Below are 24,763 nucleotides of genomic sequence, written 5' to 3'. Positions count from 1 at the left end.
TACTTGTCCTCAGGGTGTTTTTGCTTATCGCAGGATACCTTTTGGTTTATGTAATGCCCCTGCCACCTTTCAAAGGTGCATGATGGGGATATTTTCTGAGTATATAGAGTCTATTATGGAAGTCTTTATGGACGACTTTAGTGTCTATGGAAGTGACTTTGCTAACTGTCCGTCTAACCTTGATAAAGTGTTACAGCGCTGTATAGAGGTTAATTTTGTCCTTAGTTGGGAGAAGTGCCACTTTATGGTCAATGAGGGAGTTGTCTTAGGGCATTTAGTTTCTGACAGGGGCATTAAGGTTGACAAAGCAAAGGTGCAAGTGATTCAGCAATTACCTCCTTTTGTTAATGTCAAAGGAGTGAGGAGTTTCCTTGGCCATGCTGGCTTTTATCGCCGGTTTATCAAGGACTTCTCAAAAATTGCTAAATCGCTTATACAGCTGTTGCTTAAGGATGCCTCCTTTGCATTTACTGATGAATGTCTTTCTGATTTTAACAGGTTGAAGCAGGCCTTGATTTCGGCGCCGATTATACAACCTCCCAACTAGAACTTGCCGTTTGAGATTATGTGCGACGCTAGTGACTATACACTAGGAGCGGTGCCAAGCCAGAGGAAAGACAAAGCTTTGAATGCAATATACTATACGAGCCGAACTCTGGATGAGGCTAAAGTGAAGTACACCACCACTGAGAAAGAGCTGTTAGCTGTGGTTTATGCGCTAGAAAAATTTCGTTCTTATTTGATAGGGTCAGAAGTTACTGTTTTTACTGACCATGTAGCACTGAGGCACCTTCTCGCTAAGAAGGAAGCTAAACCATGGCTATTGAGATGGATACTCCTTCTTCATGAGTTTGATTTGCAGATCAAAGATAAGAAGGGTGCTGAGAACGTAGTAGATGATCATCTGTCGCGACTATCACAGCAAGAGGGAGAAGATTCCTTACCTATTGATGATTCTTTTCCCGATGACTCTTTATTTGCTGTTTTGTCTTCTATTATTAACCATGACCCTTGGTATGCAGATTTAGATAATTATGTTGTTAGTGGCGCGCTGCCACCTAACCTTTCTTATCAGCAGAGGAAGCATTTTCTCTATAACGCCAAGCAGTACTTCTGGGATGATCCTTATCTATTTAAGGACTGTGCATACGGTCTCTACAGACGGTGTATTCCGCAGTGGGAGATCAAGGTAATCTTGGAGGGCTGTCATTCATCCTCTTATGGTGGTCACCACGGTCCATCGCGTATCGTGGCTAAGGTACTCCAGTCTGGCTTTTACTGGCCTACTTTGTTTGCTGATGCTAAGGTGTTTGTTTCAGCTTGTGATGCTTGCCAACGCTCCGGGAATATTTCTAAGAGACATGAGATGCCACAAAATGGTATCCTAGAGGTCGTGGTTTTTGATGTCTGGGGCATTGATTTCCAAGGACCTTTCCCGTCTAGCAAAGGTAACAGGTATATCTTGGTAGCTGTAGATTATGTATCTAAGTGGGTGGAGGCGATTGCTTCACCTAATTGTGATGCCAAGACCTTGATTAAAATGTTCAAAAAGATTATCTTTCCCCGATTTAGTGTCCCTAGGGTCGTCATTAGTGATGGGGGAATGCATTTTAAAGAAAAGAAACTAACTTCTATTTTGTCTAAGGTTGGTGTCCAACACCGGCGCGGTTTGGGGTATCATCCCCAAACTAGTGGGCAAGTTGAGGTCTCTAATCGAGATATTAAAGAGATTTTAGCTAAGGTAGTTTCTAAATCACGGAAAGATTGGAGTCTTAAACTGGAAGACACATTATGGGCTTACCGGACTGCCTTTAAAACACCGATTGATGCATCGCCATATCGGCTGGTTTTTGGGAAGTCCTGTCATTTACCTGTTGAGTTAGAGTGTAAGGCTTGGTGGGCTATTCGTGAACTTAACTTTGATCTTAAGTTGTGTGGTCAGAACCGTTTATTGCAGCTAGATTAACTGGAGGAGTTTAGGCTAAATGCCTATGATAGCTCACGCATCTACAAAGAGAAGACAAAGAGATGGCACGACAAAGGATCATACCTCGAGAATTTCATGTCGGGCAGAGGGTGTTGCTGTTTAATGCCCGACTACGCTTATTTCCTGGCAAGCTGAGGTCCAGGTGGAGTGGCCCTTATACAGTGACAGCTGTCACTAAATTTGGGTCCGTCGAGTTAGAAAGTTCTGAGGGCAATAGGTTCAAGGTAAATGGACAATATGTGAAGCATTACCATGAAGCAAATAATGCAGATAACCGAGTTGAAGTCCTGTACTTCGACAATCCTGATGAGCCAGCTAATTGAAGCCAGAAAGGTCGTGCTGGACCTCTTAAACCTGCGCTATCCGGGAGGCAACTCGGACTGTTTTGTTGTACTTTCGTTTGAACTTGTTATTTCATTTTATGCAGTGTGTTTAAACTCTAAACGCTGAACTTGTGCCGCTCGTGTTAGTCTTGTGCAACTCGGACTGTTTTGTTGTACTTTTCCTGGAATTTCTACTCGATCGAACATATTATGCTCTCGATCGAATCCCTGCAAATCCACACTTCTCGATCGAGTACCCCATTTCCTCGACCGAGCACTTTTGGCACCTTATCTCCTCGATCGAACCTCTCCACCCTTCTCGATCGAGTTCTATTACTCTTTCTTGCCTCCTGCGATGCTACGAGGCTATATGTGACCGCCCATGTTCATGGTCGGTTTGGGGAGGTCCCTCCTCTACGTTGTTTTGTAAGTTTTCCGACTCCCGTTCTCCTTTTCTCTTTAGTTTGCATTTATTTCCCTGTTTTTGGTACAATGAGGACATTGTATAGTTTTGTTTGGGGAGGTATGCATCCATATCTGTGTCTGCATGTTTTATTGAATTTCGGTTTGCACGTTTATTTATTTTCGCATGCATTGTTGTTCTATTTAAAAAAAAAACCGTAAAAATTGAAAGGATGGAGGCTTTTGAAATCCTTTTTACTCGATTGAGCTTACTCCACTAGAAGAAGCTCCTTGATGCGGAGGTGGAAAGGATGGAGGCTTTTGAAAGCCTTGTTGAGCTTTGTGAGGAGGAACATAAGCTTGTTGCTGCTGCTGCGGAGGGGTAGGATTGAGCACATTCTGACTAGTCCATCTCAAGTTGGGATGGACTCCACTCTGATTATTATAATAGGAACCGCCTTGCCTATATTGCTGAAAGGCAAGGACCTGCTCCTTCTCAGTCACACAGTCAACAGCAGTATGAGCGTCATTACTCCCACATCTCTCACAAGTAACGACTTCTTGTCTAGTCAACAAGTGAACCGTTTGTTGATCACCAGCAACTTGCAATTCTAACTTATCAAAACGGGCATTCATGGCTTCCAGCTGAGCCACAACTGCACTATCTACTGAAGAGACAGTACGAATACCTCCTCTTGGGTTCCCATACTCAGCACAATGGGTAGCCATTTCTTCTATAATACCCCATCCCTTATCATCGTCATTGTTCTACTAAAATCGCCCATTAGATGAGGCGTCCAATATAGCACGGTGGTCATCATATAACCCATTGTAGAACTGGTTGCATAAAAACCACTGATCAAAACCATGATGAGGAATAGACCTCACCAACCTTTTGAAACGTCACCAAGCTTCATACAAGTTCACATCAGATGTCTGCTTAAAACTTGTAATTTTCCCTCTCAGCTGATTTGTTCGTTGTGAAGGAAAATACCTTTTATAAAAAGCAAAGGCCAGGCTCTCCCAGTCAGTAATACCGGCTGCAGCACGATCAAGATAGTGAGCCACTCACGATCTCCGTCGGTCAAAGAGAAAGGAAACAAGACTTCCTTAATCTTATCCTGGGTCACTCCCTTAGTGGCGGGAATGGTAGAGCAATAGTCAGTGAAGACTTTCATATGTTTTCGCGGATCTTCACCCGCCACGCCTCGGTACAGGTTTCGTTCGACCAAATTAATGTAGGACGGTCGAATGTCGAAAGTATTACCATCCTCGGTCGCAAGATTGAAACCTTTAGGGATCGACGCAGCTGTGGGCTCTGAGTGACTCGCAATATTAGGCATCTTCACTGGCTTTATAGCAAAAATAGTGTTCTCTTCTTCACAAGACGGATCTTCTACAAACAGAAAATGTTGTAGCTTGGGTTCAAAAGAACTCAAGACTTCCTTTTGAATCTTCCTCTGCAGTCTTAGTCTATGCCGAAAAGATCACTCTGGCTCAAGATCAGCAGGAACTAATTCTGACCTGTTCGACCTGGGCATACACAACACTGAAGGAATTAAGTGAGAACTGTCTCAAGGAATAAAAATTCCCTGAGACCAAAAGAAATAAACGAAACAAAAACAGACGGACAGGCTATTGCCTCCCCGGCAACGGCGCCGAAATTTGATACCGTCGTTTAGTACCAAAAATAAATACCTAAGTACTACTAACAGAAGTCAGCGGTAAGTAGGGTCGATCTCCACAGGGAGATGGGGAAATTTCAGCTTAACTAAGTCCGTCAAGGTAACCAGTTCTTGGGGGGTTTTTGATTGTTTATTCTAATCTAATAAGGTCAAAGGAGAGAAGGAAAGCAAGAGAGTAGGAAGTAAACAAGCAGGGAGAAAACAGCTAAGACAGTTGGTTCACCACGATTCTCAAGATATGTAATCTAAGGTCTCAGGTCAATTCAAGTTCGATCCACAGGGTAATGAATATCTCCTTCCGGTCTCAATTCGCCCTAAAACACTAATAGCTTAGCTTCCGCCCTCACTAAAGTGCCCTAATGTTCATTGCAGGTCTTACCTTTTCCAATCTTCCGATCTAGGTCAAGGTGCACCGTAATTTATTAACAAATTGCGTCGACTCAATTAGACAAGAACAGTTATATGTAGCGATTAACAACATAGACCTAATTTGCATCAAACCTAATTACTCATTTCACAATTCCCTTAAAATCATGGCTCCCCTATGTCTTAGCAAGGGTGATTTAGCTATGCATAATCATTGAACAAGCAACAACAATACATAAGCAATAAAGATTAAGCATGATAACAAGGATAAAGAGAGATTAATGACAACAATTAAAGATTAAAGAGGAGAAAACAATAGGGAGCAATAATGAATTAAGGTTAAGAAAGGAGTAAAAGTACCAATTACAAGTAGCCAAAATCCGAGTTAGGATTCTAAGAGAAGAGTAATAGAGAGTGGAGAGGAAAGTATCAAAGTAAGGGAGAGAGAAGAAGATATGCGTATGACACTGCCGTCATAGCTTATATTCCTAATTACAAAAGCCTACTCGAAAATAGCCCAAAACTTGCATAAAACACAGAGTCTCTCGATCGAGTGAAATGAAACCACTCGATCGAGGACAAGCCTTAAAAATCCTCTCGATCGAATGAAGATGGAGTTCGATCGAGTATTCCTTATAACAGCTATCTCGATCGAGTAACAGCAAAGCTCGATCAAGTGATTCTTAATGGATAAAGCATTCGATCGACAATATAGTGTAGCAAAACTGGTCGATCGAGCTATATTAGCACAACCGTAAAAGCTCAACCTAATTACTATAAGATAATCATTTATTTTTCTACATGGCAACAAAGAAATGAAGAAATAATGATCTTTCATAATGCAAAAGACAGGTTCATACCTCCAACAAGAGTCCCGGACCGACAGTAGCAGGAGAAGTCCTCTTCTCCATCGGCTCTGGACATACCATGGCCCTCATGTAGCGAGTGAGGACCGCAAAGTCAGGAGTAACCCAGTCCTAACGACCAAGGCCACTCAGGTCAGAAAGAAAAGGAAGAAGCTTCGTCGACAGCCTCTTCCCCTTGTCTCCGAGGTAAATCGAAGACAAGAACCACCATAACCACAGGCGAGCCCTTTGCTCCGCAGTACAAGGAGGAGGACCTTCCTCCCGTCCATCATGACCGTCGCCGGGGTCCTACCCGAAAATTAGTCCCTGACGTAAGAACTCGACAACAACCCACGAATGCTGGCAGCACCTGCCGCCAGGTTCTAGCCGATCAGCCTCCTCACCTCGGCCGAGTCCACTCTCATGGCCATCGACGACCACACCAAAGCCTCCTCTCCATACGGCAGACCCGAGATCATGCCGTAGTCCTCCAAGGTGACCCCGACCTCTCCAAAAGGCATATAGAAAGTCGAGGTCGTGTCCCAGAACCGATCAAGGAAAGCTCGAATCAGGCTAAGGTTAGCCCGAATCTTCCTTTCCCTGATCGCCCTCCAAGCTCCTACCAAAGCCTCGAAGGCTCCCAACTCAATGATGGCCTTCTCCTCCTCCGTCAGCCTCCTGAAGGCATCCGTCTTCGTCGTGTAACCGGAAAAGGACCTCATGTTCCCGACATCCTGTATCAATTCAAAACAAAAGCTATCTTTAGCTTAAAACAAATGAGAAATGAAACAATAGACAAATGGGAAGGGTAATAAGAGTGATAAGCTTGAAACTTACCAAACTCCTTGCCATCCTGTTAGACAGGTGGCTCTCTGCTGCCCAAATAAGATGTCTACCATCCCATTTCTCGGCCCACTCGGGTGCACCCACAAGCTGGCGGCCACCTCGTCCCACGTTGGCCCTCCTCAGGACCTCCTCAACCTCCTACTCGATCTCCTCCTGCCTCTCTCCCCCTACAAGAGCGCGAGAAGGGTCGAATTCTACATATATGGGAGCCCTCCCAGATGTAGAAGGTACTGTTGGAGCTTGTGTCCTCCACAAATTAGTGTGATAACATTTGTAAATCTCTTACAGGTTCACAAGGGTATACTTTGTATATTTAATCAGTTGATTAACGTTTACCTAATAACGGTTGGCTTGCTAGAAAGTTTGACGTTATTATCATACAGATGGCGGTGATCAACTGGTCCCTAAAGGTCACACCTATAGGATGTGTTTGAGAGATGTGGTTATAGAAATATGATCAAATTGATGCCTAATATGACTAAACAGTTAGTCAATGTGTTGATGAGACAATTATTTAATGAAGATTAAATAATATTAGTTGAGACGAATTAATCTGTCAATTCGTAAATTGAATATAATAAGTTATATTTAATTAAATGTATGTAATGTTAGCTTGGACGAATTAATCTGTTAATTCGTAATTAAATGTAATCAGTTATATTTAATATCAACAAGATGAATGTGTCATAGTGGTAATAGTGAGGGTACACAAACCAAGAGCTCATGGGTTCGATCCTCACTAGATGACAATTTAACACATTTTATACATTTTTGGTATAACCAAAAATAAGGAGATTACACTCCTTATTTCGGTTATATGGGCCGAAATTAGGGAAGATTATATCTTCCTAATTGACTCCCATATTTCGGTTACAATAAGAAGGAAAGGGTGATCATTATTCTACCCTAATTCTTTTTTAACCTAGCCTCCTCTCTCATCAGAAAAAAAACACAAAAACAACCTAAATTTTACAGTAAATTTGGATCAATTCTAGCATAATCAATAGGGCATATCTCATATCGTCTTGAGTGCAACTGATAGGCGAATATCTACTTTGATATTGTTCTTAGGCCGTATTTCCTAGGACCGAAGGTTATTTCTGAATCCTTTACTTTTGTTTATGTATTTTATTTTATGACTAGTGATCGTCATCATTAAATTCGTTATAATCCTTTAATAATAAGGGAAGTATACAAATTATTTCCACAAGTGGTATCAGAGCAAAGGCCACGAATTTTAATTTTGATGATTTTCATAAAAATTGTATGCAAACTTTTAGGGTTTCCGAAAAAAAATTAGGGCACGACTGTTTTTTTTGTTAATGCCGATTGAAAAAAAAAAATGTTTGCAGCCGGTGTTTGTTCTTTTTGATGCGAGATTTCCATTTTTATTTTTCATAATGTTGTTTTAATCAGTTAAAATTATCATATGAAGAATTGGTAGATGTTTGATTTGATGCAGATTAAGTTAAAACATAAATGGAATCGTCATGTTTGATTTAATGCAGATTAAGTTGAAATTAAAAAGGCATTAGGGTCCTAATTTAAAAACCGTGAATTTTTTTTTTGTTAAGCTTCTCAGATCTTCACTTCACGGATGAACAATATTAAAAAAAAAATTTTGCTGTTTTTTTTGCTCTCGGTTTTTCTAAGAAAAACCGATTAAAGTTTTTTGCGGTTGTTTTGTTTATGCCGTTTTGGAAAAGCATCCGAAAAAAAAAAAATTTTTTTTGTTGTTACTGTTCACGTGCTACTGTACACAGGGGACATAATTTAATTTTTTTTTTTGTTTCGGTTTTTACAGATAAAACCGTGTATAAAATAAGAAACATGCTTGTTTTGTTTTTCAATGTTTATGCCGAGAACTTTTATAAATTTTTTTTTTTTGTTTTTGGCCAATTAATTATTATGAAGCGGTTCATAATTAAAAGATACCTAATTATTTTAAAGCAGTTTAAAATTTTGACGGATTGAATTCATATTACAAGTTTAATATGAATTAACAATACAATTAATGTGATTAATTGAGGAATTGTCACTTAATTTGAGTTAAATAGGTGGTTTGGATAAATTAATCAACATAATTAAGGAATTGTGTCATGTATATTTAATTTATTTTAGTTGATGCATTTTTTATTTTGTTGAATGAACCGATTGAATGAATTTAATTTACGTATTTTTGCAATCAGTTGTATTTTGTAATACTTAGTGTGGCCTTAGTCAAATTATGTTTTCGTAATGAAGGAAACATGATTTTTTATGTAATTATGAGATCTCGAATCTCCTTTATTTTTCTTTAGTTTTTGGGTTTTGAAATTAGAATGTAATAAATAGGTTTATCATGTAAATTTTATTTATTGTAATTTTTCGAAGAAGACTAAAGATAAAGATTGGAGCTCACTCCCGCTACATGGATCAAGATGGAACATCAAGACAAGCTTCTCGGGTCCAAGGATGGATTCCTAACTTGTATTTATTGTTCATTTTGATAGGATAGGCCACACTAGGACTTTTACTGTTTTTACGTTTTCATTCTTATTGTTTTTCATTCACATGTTATTAGTTTATGCATCATATTCCGCCTAAAACCAAACCACCTACTAATAAAATGCATGAAAATTGACTCATATAGGTTGTATGTTAGTTTTCATGGACATACAGATGTCACAGTCTTTAAGCCATCACCTTAGTTTATTCATTCTAGCATGCTAGATATTAGTTCACTTAAAATGAATTAAAATAAAGTTGATGGGATCTTCCTCTAAAACGGAAATTGAGATTAGTCTTTATAAGGGAAAACAACTATGAATCCCTTCTTCGTCGGTAGGCATAATATGACCCCTTCTACGTTGGGTAAGTAGTTGTGTTGACTTAGTTTACCTCAACATCATAGTCCGAAGAGTTTCTCGTGATTATGATGGACTAAAGATAGAATTTACAGAAATTTATCGACCAAGAATTCTAACGGTAGAATTAGCTAAAAGGTTAGCTTATCAATTTACAGAGAATTGAGTCTTGGGATCATTTATATAATTCTTGAGGAAGGTCAATTGTATAAATGTTTTGAGTCTTCGCGTTATGACATTAGTTCATTAGATTTAAAATCAAAACGATGCACATGCTTATTATTTTTATTCTTCTTTCGCAGTGTAGAACATGATTATATTTTGATAATACTGTTACAACAAATGGCTGGAAATAACGCAATCCCAATGCCTAGTGCCACACTAGATCGCTCGTCCTGGCTGAAAATATTCATGGACCAGATGAATCAGTCCACGCGACTGAAGAATGATGGGTCCAACTTTGCGGACTGGGAGGCGGCACTACGGAATGCTTTGCCATTGCGACGGTAAGCTCGTACTTAATCGAGCCAATACCGGCAACCTGGCCCCAATGCAGAGCCAATGAGTCACTCGCTTATAGTGATTTCGTTATGGAAGCGGGTGCGATAAAGAACGTACTCATCTTTGCAATGGAAACCAATTTGCAGAGACGCTTCATTGCCCAAGGTGCAAACAAGATTTTCACCACGCTCACTAACGAGTTCTCAAAGGCACCGAGAATCGTTACATATGAGCATACCTGTCGCTTCTTTGATGCGAAACTCCAGAAGGGCCAACCAGTTAGCCCACACATTCTTCACATGATTGAGAATGTCGAGAAGCTGGAGGCACTGAATTGTAAAATCAGTGAGAGCATTGTCATTGACCGAATGCTTAATTCTCTTCACGATGGTTTTGCCCTTTTCAGGGCGAACTACTACATGAATGACTTGAAAAAGAGTCCTCATGAGCTACACTCCCTTCTCGTACAGACCGAGAAGGATATGAAATTGAGTGGGAGCATGAAGCAGGATGTTCTCACGATTTCCAATAAAAGTAAGGGTAAGGGCAAGGCGAATGGCGACCTAGTTGTAGGTAAGCCAAAGTTTAAAAAGCCAGGAAACGGTAAGAGTGCGCCTGGTGAGACTAGTGGCTCACAGGGCAAGACAAAGAGCAAGGGCGGTGACATAGAGTGCCACCATTGTCACAAGACTGGACATTGGAGGAGGAACTGTCCCGTGTACCGTGAGGACATCAAAGTAGGCCGCGTCGTTCCTGTTGGTATGTCATCTTATATTCATATGATTGAGATTAACCATGCAAGTTTCGGAACTTGGGTACTTGATACTCGGTTGTGGTTCTCATCTCAGTAATCATTTGCGGGGCCTAAAGAACATCATACCTCTCGAAAAGGGTGATGTGGACCTGCGAGTCGGGAATGGAGCACGAGTTGCTGCTGTCTCGAAGGGAACATATATAATCCAACTCCCTAGTGGTTTTGAGTTATTTCTAAATAACTGTTACTATGTACCCAGTTTGTCTAAGAACATTATTTCTGTTTCCGTACTTGCTAAAGACGGTTTTGCATTTTCAATAAAGGATAATAGCTGTATTTTCTCTTTCAATGAAATGATTTATGGCAAAGCAGTTTCCATGAATGGAATTTATATCTTAGACCAAACCACAGAAGTATTACACGTGAATAATAAGAAAATAAAGGTTGGTGACAAAGATCAAACCTATCTATGGCATTGTCGAATGGGACACATAAATGAGAAACGCGTGAAGAAACTCGTCGATAATGGGACCATTCTCGCATTCGATTTTTCTACATATGGTACGTGTGAATCATGTCTCATTGGCAAGATGACTCGAATTTCCTTCAAAGGTGTTGGAATGCGCGCTAGTGACCTATTAGGACTCATACATACTGATGTTTGTGGACCTATGTCAATTACCGCTAGAGATGGCTATAGATATTTCATCACTTTCACGGACGATTTGAGTAGATACGGATATGTCTACTTAATGAAGCACAAAAGTGAGTCCTTTGAGAAATTCAAGGAATACCAGAACAGGGTACAGAACCAAGTGGGTAGAAAGATTAAAGCACTCCGTTCAGATCGGGGTGGCGAATATCTTTCAAATGAGTTTGATCAACACCGAAAGACTCGTGGAATCGTTTCAGCGATTAACTCCACCGGAACACCTCAATTAAATGGTGTGTCCGAACGGAGAAATCGAACCTTACTTGATATGGTTCGATCCATGATGAGTCACACGGTAGTGCCCGATTCATTATGGGGTTTTGCTCTTTTTGTCACCGCTCTTATACTTAACCGAAGTCCGACTAAAGTCACGACAAGACTCCATATGAAATGTGGAAGGGAACGGTCCCTAACTTGTCCTTTTTTCGGGTTTGGGGCTGCGAGGCTTATGTCAAGTGGAGACACGAGGATAAGCTCGGCCCGCGATCGGTCAGGACATACTTTATAGGTTATCCAAAAGGAACATTTGGTCATTACTTCTATTCGCCTACCGAACATCGTGTTTTTGTTGCGGCTAGTGCGACGTTCTTAGAGAAAGAATTTCTCGAGAACAAGACGAGTAATAGAACCTTCGAGCTGTCGGAGATTCCAGAACCAACAACCGAGGAACAGATGGAGGAAGTGGTTCCTCCAACTGATGATACGGTTAATATTCCTGAGGAACCTAGGAGGTCGGGTAGAGTCTCTCATCCTCCGGACAGATACATTGGTATGGTCGAGGAGAATGACGTTTTACTCCTAGAGAGTAATGAACCCGCTACCTATAAAAGTGCTATGACCTCTTCCGACTCAAAGCTATGGCTCGAAGCCATGCAATCCGAGATGGACTCCATGTCTGAGAATGACGTATGGGATCTAGTTGATTTACCTAATAAGGTAAAACCTCTACAGTGCAAATGGCTTTACAAGATAAAGCGTTCTGTAGACGCGCAACCAGATACCTATAAGGCACGACTTGTGGCAAAAGGTTTCACTCAAGTGCCCGAATTGCATTATGATGAGATTTTTGCACCTGTAGTCATGCTACGTTCCATTCGGATAATCTTAGCGATTGCCGCATTTCATGATTATGAAATTTGGCAAATGGATGTGAAAACCGCCTTCTTAAACGATTATTTGGAGGAAGAGTTGTACATGGTGCAACCCGAAGGTTTCATAGATCCTGAACATCCTAAGAAAGTATGCAAGCTTAAGCGTTCCATTTATGGACTTAAGCAAGCTTCCCGGAGTTGGAATCATCGTTTCGACCAGGTGATAAAAGAGTATGGTTTCACTCGATCGGTCGAAGAACCATGCTTATATATCAAGTCTAGTGGGAGCAAGATTCTATTCTTGATATTGTATGTCGATGACATACTCTTGATTGGGAATGACATTCCTCTCCTATCTTCGGTTAAAGAATGGTTGAAGAACCATTTCCAGATGAAAGATCTAGGTGAGGCACAACGCATTTTGGGAATCCGTATCTACCGAGATAGATCACGACGGACGTTATCACTTAGTCAGGAGTCTTATTTGGATAAGGTTCTTGAGAAGTTCAACATGATCAACTCCAAGAAGGGGAACCTTCCAATGACGAATGGGATGCAGTTGAGCAAGTCTCAGTCACCCACGACGCCTGAAGGGATTGAGCGCATGAGTCGTGTTCCTTATGCATCTGCAATAGGATCGATCATGTACGCCATGATATGCACACGTCTAGACGTGGCATATGCATTGAGTATGACGAGTCGGTACCAAAAGACTCCGGGTGAAACACACTGGATAACTGTTAAAAACATCCTCAAGTACCTACGGAGGACTAAGGATTGGGTATTGACTTATGGAGGCGATATTAAGCTATGCGCAATCGGTTACGTAGATGCTAGCTTCCAAACGGATCGAGATGACTCAAAATCTCAGTCAGGGTTCGTCTTCACTCTTAATGGTGCTGCGGTCAGCTGGAAGAGTTCCAAACAGAGTGTTGTAGCAGATTCTACTACTGAATCCGAGTACTATGCCGCTTCGGAGGCAGCAAAGGAAGCGATATGGATGCGTCAATTCTTACAAGGACTTACGAAAGTTCCTAGTTCGAATGACCCGATCACCATCTATTGTGACAATAGAGGTGCCATCTTCCAGGCTAAGGAGCCAAAGTCTAGCAACAAATCTAGACATGTACATCGGAAAGCTCACCTGATCCGTGATTATGTGGAGCAAGAGGAGATAGTGATAGACAAGATTGCGACGGATGATAACATCGCGGATCCTCTCACTAAACCGTTGAATTATGATAAGCATGTAGGGCACGTTAATTCCATGGGAATTAAACGTGTTCCTGAGTTGTAGTACTTGATTATGGATTTGATACATTATCTTTTTCATGTACTATTTATAACTTCATCGTTTTATTTATAATATTTTGTTTTTCATGTGGATTGTCTCGACAACATTGAACGCCACAAAGTGAATCAATTACATTATATTTGTTTTGGTCCGTAATCGCCAATGTGAGCTGATAACTCCGGCTATTATATTGTGCAGTCGATTGATGGTGGGTTCAACGAGCCATAAGTCAAACGGTTGACTGATCGATCACAGATGCGAGATTATAACGATACCTCGTAGGACAACTTTTTGTGACAACGTAATGGAGTCCTAAATGTTTAAAAACATTCGGTGCCAGGTCGTGGATAGGACATCCATTGTGTTCCTAGAGTCGATTCTTTTGACTATCGACTTGTCTCTTGAGATTAAAGCGCTTTTGGGTGACTTTGGTTTCTTTCTCACGGTCTGCCGTAACTGGAGGCTAAGTAGATTTTTTCTGGGTCATTTCATACTGTGCTTACATCTGCAGGATTCGAGTTGAGGAAAATATCCAACCCTTATCAGGTATAGTTATTTCTCAGGGCCACTCGAGGAGTTGTAACTGAAATGCATGGCCATGCTCGAATGTTGATTCATTTATCAGTTAAGTTAGTCTCTAGTCGGGGAAACCACTCTTGATATTGATCGCTTGTAAAATACGACCTTTGTGAATGCGGATTTGCAAATTGTTTTACATTGAGTGGGAGAAATTTTAGGATATGAGAATCGGTTATCGCACATACACTTGTGAGGATAAGTGGGAGTTTGTTGGAGCTTGTGTCCTCCACAAATTAGTGTGATAATATTTGTAAATCTCTTACAGGTTCACAAGGGTATACTTTGTATATTTAATCAGTTGATTAATGTTTACCTAATAACGGTTGGCTTGCTAGAAAGTTTGACGTTATTATCATACAGATGGCGGTGATCAACTGGTCCCTAAAGGTCACACCTATAGGATCTGTTTGAGAGATGTGGTTATAGAAATATTGATCGGTCCGTTTCGTGTTCACAATTAAAGGTGTGGTCGTTGGGTCACGTCCGAATCAAAACACAATTTATAGCTTCACAAACAACTCTATAATTAGTAAAGAGGCAAGTAAAGGTCGGATCCCAAGGGACGGGTATTGAAATGAGATTTCTATTGAAACTAGTGGTGTCTTAGGGGTGTCACAAATTGGGTTGATGTAGAAGGTCACTAACTAAAATAGCAATGAAAATAAACTAGCAAGATGAATTAAAAGGGGTGTAAACAATTGATTAAAAAGCACTAGGGTGTCATGGGATCATAGGGGAATCATGGGAATTTGATCATACAAACATGTTCTCAAATTATAAGCAAGCAATTATTGTTATGATGGATTGAGTTGGGTTATATCTTACAATCCTAGGAAAGTTTGGGTCCCGGAGCCGAATCGATTAGATTGTACAACACCTACAAGTCGACTTAATCTTCCCTACTCAACAACATGCATGGTCTAATGAGACTCGAGTTGGTTTATGTCTTACAAGTCTCATTGAAAAGATAGGTGATGATAGTAAATGCAAGGATTCATAGGCTTAGCATTTCATCAAACATAACATGTGCAAGAGTTGAGATCAAAACAAGCAAGCAAATAAAACATGAAAGCATATTAATTTAAGCATGAATCATTCCCCATGTTGGTTTCCCCTAATCACCCATTAACCCTAGCTAAGAGACTACTCACTCATTATCGTGTTGATCATGCTAGCAAGGTTGTCAATCATACCAACAAAATGAAACATGATGAATAAATGAAAGTAATTAACAATAATTAAAAAGGGATTAAGAGAATTATACCTACTAATGATTCCAATAATAAAGCAAAAGATAAAAGAAGTACTTGATGCTTGATTGAGAGGTTGTCAATCTCCCAACAATAACCCAAATAATCTTCAATTACCCAAAATAAAGGATGAACAAAAGAGAGATTAAGGAAATAAAACTTGTATTAGAACTTGATTAATTTTTGATTACAAAACTAAAGAGAGATTTGATTGATATTAACTACTCTAATTATTGATAAGAAGAACATGCTCTTCTAATTAGACTAATGGGGTATTTATATTGGAAATTAGGGGGATGCATTAGGGTTAACTAAGGGCTAAACTAGTAATTACACTTTTTAGATTGAGCAGGGAGGAGCCGGTATTTTCCGAAGGAAGGGCTTCTTTCTTCGTAGCTTGGAGAAGACGAAATTAGCTGTGAAGGAATCCGTGCGTATTGGGGTCGGGACGGGCGGATTCTGGTGATGGAACCCGAGCGGATTCGAAAGAATCCGGGCGGATTGTGGTGGTGCAATCCGAGCGTCTTTGGAAGAAACCGCTCGGATTGTTCTGTGAGGAGACGGGCGGATTGGGGACAATCCGCTCGGATTGTAGCCCAGCACAAATTCTTCTTCTTTTCTTCCCTTTTCTTCATGAAATCCTTGGGGAAATCCTTTGGGACTCAAGGATCCTTTCTCAACATTGCTCATCTACTATAATATGTACAAAGGCCTTCTAGTCTTGTCTCTCCTTGATGCTTGGTCATTGGATTCGATTAATTTAGTCTCGTTTTGCCATGAAAATGCAAGATTCTTACCCCTTTCCTACCAAGGGATCAAAATCTCAAACAATATGCAAAACAAGGAACTAAAGATAATAAATGACCCAAATATGCACTAAAAAGCATGGGAACAAGGCTAATTCGGGGACTAAATGTGCGCTAATTATGGTCACATCAAATATCCCCAAACCAAACCTTTGCTCGTCCCGAGTAAAGAGGTGACAAAGACTAGGACCATTACTAACCTATCCTAATAATATAGCCGATATGAGACAATTAGCGGGTCTCACTCCGCCCCTTCAACTCACAACAAGACAACCATGAGGTAGGATGCCTTCTTGCAAGGCAAGGTGGGTCTTGCCAAAATGGCGACACATCCAAACATTAAGCACAAAAAATCACATAATGGATGCATCTACAAAAGAATAGCCACTTCCTCATCAAGCGGCAGAGGCACTAAAGAGGAACAAATTTAAGAGCATGTAATCCTTCACAAATACTAGTTCAACAAATTACTAAGGCTAAGAGGATGGCACTAAATCACCTCCAAATGGTGTTAAACTAGACTACTTTCGTCCTCAATTTCCAAATGCTTTCGTCAAGAGCGATCGGATGGTGGTGGAATAATGATCCCTATGATGCTAGTAGCATATGACATGACAAGTCTCGAATTCTCTACAAAAGTAAAGGTCATGGATCGTCCCAAGCTCGACCAAGTGGCTTGACAAAAAGGCTTTTTGGGAATGAAGTGCTCAAATCTTTATACACAACGGGTGGATATGACTAGTATTCAAAATTGTCCTCATTTCAACTTTCACATTTCAAAAATTTAAGATGGGGTTTGTCCCTTCCGGGCTAGTGTCCTTTGCTTTCGCCAATCGCTTATTAGGCAACCGGTTAACCTCTAGAAAATAGCTTTTCGGGGTGATAGTCACTCTGTCTCTGGGCGGCCGAATTCACAACCGTGTGGGGGCCCAATTCAATGGATCCCGCACCAAAGCACATCGAAGTGGTACGCCTCCATCAAAACAACTTAAAATTTCTCAACATTTCAACATTTCATAACATTTGAGGTTTCCTTGGCATTAAATTACTTCCACATGACAAAATTCTTTGAAATGAGCACTTCAAGCTTATTTATATAAAATATTTTTGGGTTGCCTTACCACAAGGTCAATCAAGGTCACCTAGACAAGTTAACCAAGTCCACATCGCATCACGGGGTTGGATAGGTGACTCACATGCAAACCCTTGACTAGGCTTTGGGTCATGGGTCAAAAGACACTAGTATGACACTATCTAGGGTGTTTTATAACCATTCTAGTAGGCAAAGTCTTAAGTTGAACAAGTATTTGTAATGGCTTAGTTGCTCTTGTCAAAGTTCCTAATTAGGCATTTTCAAAACATTTCTAACATGCAACTACATGCCATGATGCAACTAATATAAACATCCTAATGCAAGTGATTCTATCAACTAATATGACATATAAACTAAATGCAAGTCCTAAGTTCACATTGTTATACCGCATCAATCAAAATAAAGCCACATAGTCATTAACATAAAGAGGAAAAAGGAGATTGGAAAGAGCATACCATGCGGTCTTCATTATCCTCATGTCTCGGATGTGGCGTAGTCAATCAATGTGAACAAGGATAGAACAAACACAATATATACAAAACAATATATACACAAGACTACAAAAGGAAATAAACATGTTTTTGGGTTTTCAATTTTCAAATTTTTATGATTTTCGAAATTTTTTCAATTTTTTTGGGTTTTTGAATAAGAGTTAAATGTTAGAATTCCCATCCCCACACTAATATGGGCATTGTCCTCAATGGCCAAAATGATGGAAATTATGCAAAGATGATGCATGATTTCTATACTAAATGCAATCTACACTAAGCTACACTACATGATGCATGGTTTTTGTTATGACGGAGAGGATAATTTAGATTACCTCCCGTTGTGTATGCATTAACTTACCCAAACCGAGTTAGACACTATTGCTAATGTCCAAGGATGGGCGTGGTTCATGCACACACTATGCAATGCATGAAACTAATTTGTCATTTTGGATTTTGAAAATGGGAACAATAATGAAAACACCTCAATGGTACCGAGGTGTGAGTCCTCTATGGTGCTAGGACTACTCCAACAATGATCAAGAAAAATAATTAAAACAAAGAGAGAAATAGACAAACCATGAGAGGGTAGGAGCCTCCAAGGCTTGCTAATCTTCCATCATATAATCACCATTATCACTTTCCTCATTAGAAGTGGTCTCAATGCCACTTCCCTCTTCATTTGCCTCTTTATCTTGCTCATCATCCTTTTCTCCTTCTTCACTTGCTTCCTCATCAATGTTATCATCAATTCTTCATTACCAACAACCTCATTGTCACCCGAAACGACCCTAGGTGCACCCGGAAATAGGACTTCTCTATCCGCCCAACTAGGCAAAGGACATGACGGGTCAAGTAGTCCTTGCCTAGCTAAGTGTAGGAGGGGTGGATATTGAGCCAAGTAAGCATTTTTCCGATCCTCAAAGGCTTGCTTGTGCATTTCTTGCATGAGAAGAGTTAAATAATCAATTCTAGCTTCAACTCCTTCCGGCTTGAACTCTTGATAATCAAAGGGGTAAGGTGGTATGACAATGGAAGAGGAGGGCATTTCAAGTTCACCCTTTTGTTGTTGAATAATATACTCGGCCTCTTTAGAAAGGGGAAGTAGATAATTGGTCCGGTGGACGCTTAGACGACAAATCTTTGAAGGCAAAGTGAACGATCTAGCTTCACTAGTGAGCCATCCATACTTAGTGTCAAGAGGGTTATGAGCAACCCACTTGTACTTGTGTATCATAGTATGCAAATCAACAAGATGACCACCCTCCTTTGCTTTGTACTTGTTATCCTTGTTGAAGTTAGGATCAAAGTACTTAGCTAGGATAGTGACTAGGCCGCCATTGACAATAACGGTAGTGCCCTTCTTCCTGTGGGGTAATATCCGTATAAAACCCTTAAAAATTTAGGATTATAACGTAAATTTAACATGCGATTTTTGGTCATAAATGAAATACAATAGAGAAACGATAAAGAACAAGAATCAACCTCGGGTTCTTTGAAATGTGGCCTAAGAACAGAAATCAAAGTAGATTTCCTCCTAATCGTTGCACCCAAGACCGTCTGAGACTATGCCCCTTGTGCTAGAAATACTCTCTAATTGACTTGCAATATTGAGAGAGTTTTGTGTGAATTTTGCTAGATGTGAGATCTAGGTTTTTCAGAGAAGAATACTCTCAAAAACCTAATTTTGTTTCAAATGAAATGAGTTAGGGCAAAAGGAGAGAAAACTCTCCTTTTGTTCTCTTGTGTTCGGTCCGTGGGTTCTCAAGGGGAGGGAGTGGGCTTTCCACTTTCTCCTCATTTAACTCGTGGTCCGACTCGTCTCGCTAATATGTATACGACGGGTTTTTAATTATAAATCGTCATCGGTTATCGGTTATTAAAATATCAACTAGTAACATGACTTAGTCGAAATATTAATACATGTCCGACAAAGACAATATTGTATAATTAATTCAATATACATCAATTAAATATAATCGTTTATATTTAAATTACGAATTAACCGTTTAATTCGTTTTAGCCATTATTATTTAATCCGTATTAAATAATTATCTCAACATCGCGTTTGACTAATTATTAGTCAATAACTCCGACTAACTGCTTAGTCAACTTAGGCATCAACATGACTCTATTTTCATACCGTCACATCTCTCAAACGTATCCTATAGGTGTGACTTTTAGGGACCAGTTGATCACCGCCATCAGTATGACAATAACGTCAAACTTATCTAGCAAGCCAACCGTTATTGATAAACGTGGACCAACCGATAATAATACAAAAGTATACCCTTTGATCCTTTTAGAGATTTAAATGTTATTGCACTAACTGTAGAGGACACCAGCCCCAACAAGCTCCCACTTGTCCGTACAAGTGTATGTGCAATAACGTTATCCGCACTAACTGGAGGACACGGCTCCAACAAACTCCCACTTGTCCGTACAAGTGTATGTGCGATAACCGATTCTCATATTCATTTAAAATTTCTCCCACTCAATGTAAAACAATTTGCAGATCCGGATCCGCAAAGGTCGTATTTTACAATCGATCTGTATCAAGAGTGGTTTCCCCGACTAGAGAGTAACTCAACTGATAAAACGAATTCGTATTCGAGCATGGCCATGCATTTCGATTCTGACTCCTCGAGTGGCCCCGAGAAATATCGAGTACCTGATAAAGGCTGAATATTTCCTTCAACTCGACTCCTTCCGACCTAAGCACAACATGAAATGACCCAGAAAAAATCTACTTGGCCCCCGTTACTTACGGATGACCGTGAGAAAGAAACCAAAGTCACCCAAAATCTGCCTTAGTCTCAAGAGACAGTCGATAGTCTAAAGAATCGACTCTTAGGATCACCATGGAGGTCCTATCCACGACCTGGCACCGAATGTTATAAAACATTTAGGACTCCACATCGATGTCACAATTGTGTCCTACGAGATATCCGTATAAATCGCCTCTGTGATTGGTCAGTCAACCTTTTGACTTATGGCTCGTTGAACCCACCATCAACCAACGTCACAAAATAATTGCCAGAGTTATCAGCTCACGTGGGCAATTAAGGACCAAAAATATAATGTTTGTTCAGTTCACTTTGTGGTGTTCAAAATTGTCGTACAAATCCACATGAAAAACAGAATATATAAATATCAAAACGATGATGTCGTATGGAGTACAAAAGAGAATGAATCTAATCCATAAAAGAGTACTACAACTCAGGAACACGTTTAATTCCCATGGAATTAACATGCCCTTCATGCTTATCTTGTCGTAATGGTTTAGTGAGAGGATCTCGCTATGTTATCATCTCAGTAGCAATCTTTTCTATCACTACCTCCTTTTGCTCCACGTAATCTCGGATTAGATGAGCTTTCCGTTTTACATGTCTAGACTTGTTGCTAGACTTAGGCTCCTTAACTTGGAAGATGGCACCTCTATTGTCGCAATAGATGGTGATCGGGTCATTCGAACTAGGCACTACAGATAGTCCTTGTAAGAATTGACGCATCCATATCGCTTCCTTTGCGCCTTCGGACGCGCATAGTACTCGGACTCGGTCGTAGAATCTGCTGTAACACTTTGTTTGGAACTCTTCCACTGATCGCAGACCATTAAGAGTAAAAACGAATCCAGACTGAGATTTCGAGTCATCCCGATCCGTTTGGAAGCTAGCATCTGCGTAACCGGTTGCACATAGCTTTTGTTCGCCTCCATAAGTCAATGCCCAATCTTTAGTCCTCCGTAGGTACTTGAGAATGTTCTTGACAACCATCCAATGTGATTCACCTGGATGCTGTTGGAATCGACTTGTCATACTCAATGCATATGCCACGTCCGGACGTGTGCATATCATGGCATACATGATTGATCCTATAGCCGAGGCATAAGGAATCCGTGTCATGCGCTCTTTCTCTTCCGGTGTCTCTGGTGCCTGAGACTTGCTCAAATGCACCCCTGGAGCCATAGGAAGAAACCCCTTTTTTGGAGTTAGTCATGCTGAATCTCTCTAGTATCTTGTCTATATAAGACTCCTGACTGAGAGATAACTTCCGACGTGATCTATCTCGATAGATACAGATGCCCAAAATTCTTTGTGCCTCACCTAGATCTTTCATCTGGAAATGGTTCTTCAACCATACTTTTACCGAAGTTAAGAGAGGTATGTCATTCCCAATCAGGAGTATGTCATCGACATACAATATTAGGAAGACAATCTTGCTCCCACTCGACTTGATATATAGACATGGTTCCTCGACCGATCGAGTAAATCCATTTTCTTTTATCACTTGGTCGAAACGATGATTCCAACTCCTAGAAGCTTGCTTAAGTCCATAAATGGAACGCTTAAGCTTGCACACTTTCTTAGGATGTTCAGGATAGATGAAACCTTCGGGTTGTACCATGTACAACTCTTCCTCCAAAAAACCGTTTAAGAAGGCGGTTTTCACATCCATCTGCCAAATTTCATAGTCATGAAAAGCGGCAATCGCTAAGATAATCCGAATGGAACGCATCATGACTACGGGTGCAAAAATTTCATCGTAGTGCACACCTGGCACTTGGGTGAAACCTTTAGCAACTAGTCGTGCTTTATAGATATCTTGTTGACCTTCCACAGAATGCTTTATCTTGTAAAGCCATTTGCATTGAAGGGGACGAACCTTAGCAGGTAAGTCAACAAGATCCCATACGTTGTTCTCATACATGGAGTCCATCTCGGATTGCATGGCCTCAAGCCATAGCTTTGAGTCAGAACTAGTCATGGCACCTTTATAGGTTGCGGGTTCACTACTCGTTAAGAGTAGAATGTCATCTATGTCATGTTCCTCGACCATACCAATGTATCTGTCCGGAGGAATAGAGACTCTTCCCGACCTCCTAGGTTCCTCAGGAATATTAACCGCAGCCAGGATTGAAGGAATTTGTTCGTCCAATGGTTGCTCGGTATTTGGTTCTGGAATCTCCGACAGTTCGAAGGTTCTATTACTCTTTGCATTCTCGAGAAATTCCTTCTCTAAGAATGTCGCACTTGCCGCAACAAATACACGTTGTTCGGTTGGCGAATAAAAGTAATGACCAAGCGTTCCTTTGGGATAACCTATAAAGTATGTCTTGACCGATCGCGGGCCGAGCTTATCCTCGTGTCTCCACTTGACATAAGCCTCGCAGCCCCAAACCCGTATAAAGGACAAGTTAGGGACCGTTCCCTTCCATAGTTCATATGGAGTCTTGTCGACAGCTTTAGACGGGCTTCGGTTAAGGATTAGAGCAGCTGACAGAAGAGAATAACCCCACAATGAGTCAGGCAACACGGTGTGACTCATCATGGATCGAACCATATCAAGTAGTGTTCGATTTCTTCGTTCGGACACACCATTCAACTGAGGTGTTCCAGGTGGAGTTAACTGCAAGGCAATCCCACAGTCTTTGAGGTGTTGATCAAACTCGTGAGAAAGATACTCGCCACCACGGTCTGAGCGCAGTGTTTTAATCTTTCTACCCAAAGAGGTTTACAGTACCCGATTCTCGGTATTCCTTGAATTTCTTAAAGGATTCACTTTTGTGCTTCATTAAGTAGACATAGCCATATCTACTTAAATCATCCGTGAAAGTGATGAAATACCTATAGCCTTCTCGTGCGGTGATTGACATAGGTCCACACACATCCGTATATATGAGTCCTAATAGGTCAGCAGCGCGCATTCCAACACCTTTGAAGGAAATTCGAGTCATCTTGCCAATGAGACATGATTCACACGTGCCAAATGATTGAAAATCAAAGGCCGAGATAGCTCCATTCTTTATGAGCTGTTTTACGCGTTTCTCATTAATGTGCCCCATACGGCAGTGCCATAGATACGTTTGATCTTTGTCACCAACCTTTAACTTTTTATTCATTACGTGCAATATTTCGGTGGTCTGATCTAAAACATAAATTCCATTCATGGAGACTGCCTTGCCATAAATCATATCGTGTAATGAGAAAATGCAAGTATTATTCTCTATTACAAATGAAAAACCAAGTTTGTCAAGTGCAGAAACTGAAATAATGTTTTTAGAAAGACTGGGTACATAATAGCAGTTATATAAAAATAACTCAAATCCGCTAGGAAGCTGGATCACGTATGTTCCCCTCGAGACGACAGCCACTCGTGCTCCACTCCCGACACGCAGGTCCACCTCACCCTTTACGAGGGGTTCGATGTTTCGGAGCCCCTGCACATGATTACACAGATGAGAACCACAACCAGTATCTAGTACCCAAGTTCCGTAACTTGCGTGGTTAATCTCAATCATATGAATAAAAGTAGAAGAGGAAGAAGACATACCAACAAAGTTTAACGCGACCGCTTTTATGTCCTCATGGTAAACAGGACATGTACGCCTCCAATGCCCAGTCTTGTGGCAGTGATGGCATTCCATGTTTTCGGTCTTGCTCTTTGTCGCGCCTGATGAGTTGCTCGACTCACCCGGCCCACTCTTACCTGAGCCCGACTTCTTAAACTTCGGTTTACCTACCGCTAGGTCTGCCTGAGCTTTGCCCTTACCCTTGCCCTTGTTTGACACAACGAGAACATCCTGTTTCAAGCTCCCACTAAACTTCATGTCCTTCTCGGTCTGTACGAGAAGGGAGTGTAGTTCATGAGGACTTTTCTTCAAATCATTCATATAGTAATTCGCTCTAAAGAGCGCAAAACCATCGTGGAGTGAATGAAGCATGCGGTCAATCACGATGTTCTCGCTGATTTTACAATCAAGCGCCTCCAGTCTCTCGACATTCTCAATCATGCTGAGAATGTGTGGGCTAACCGGTTGGCCCTTCTGGAGTCTCGCATCAAAGAAGCGAGTGGTATGCTCATAGGTCACGATTCTCGGTGCTTTCGAGAATTC

The 24,763-nt window shown here is 40.8% G+C and overlaps 1 non-coding gene across 1 annotated transcript; it reads left to right on the top strand.

Annotated features, from left to right (window-relative positions):
• Nucleotides 1–3,574: 3,574 nt before the first annotated feature.
• On the top strand, nt 3,575–3,680 carry LOC141616041 (small nucleolar RNA R71). The gene has a single exon (XR_012530419.1). It is a non-coding gene; the product is annotated as a small nucleolar RNA R71 (small nucleolar RNA).
• Nucleotides 3,681–24,763: the final 21,083 nt, after the last annotated feature.

This window comes from Silene latifolia, chromosome 11, assembly GCF_048544455.1.
Source record: "Silene latifolia isolate original U9 population chromosome 11, ASM4854445v1, whole genome shotgun sequence".
Classification (NCBI taxonomy): domain Eukaryota; kingdom Viridiplantae; phylum Streptophyta; class Magnoliopsida; order Caryophyllales; family Caryophyllaceae; genus Silene; species Silene latifolia.
This window is presented reverse-complemented; position numbering and strand designations above follow the sequence as displayed.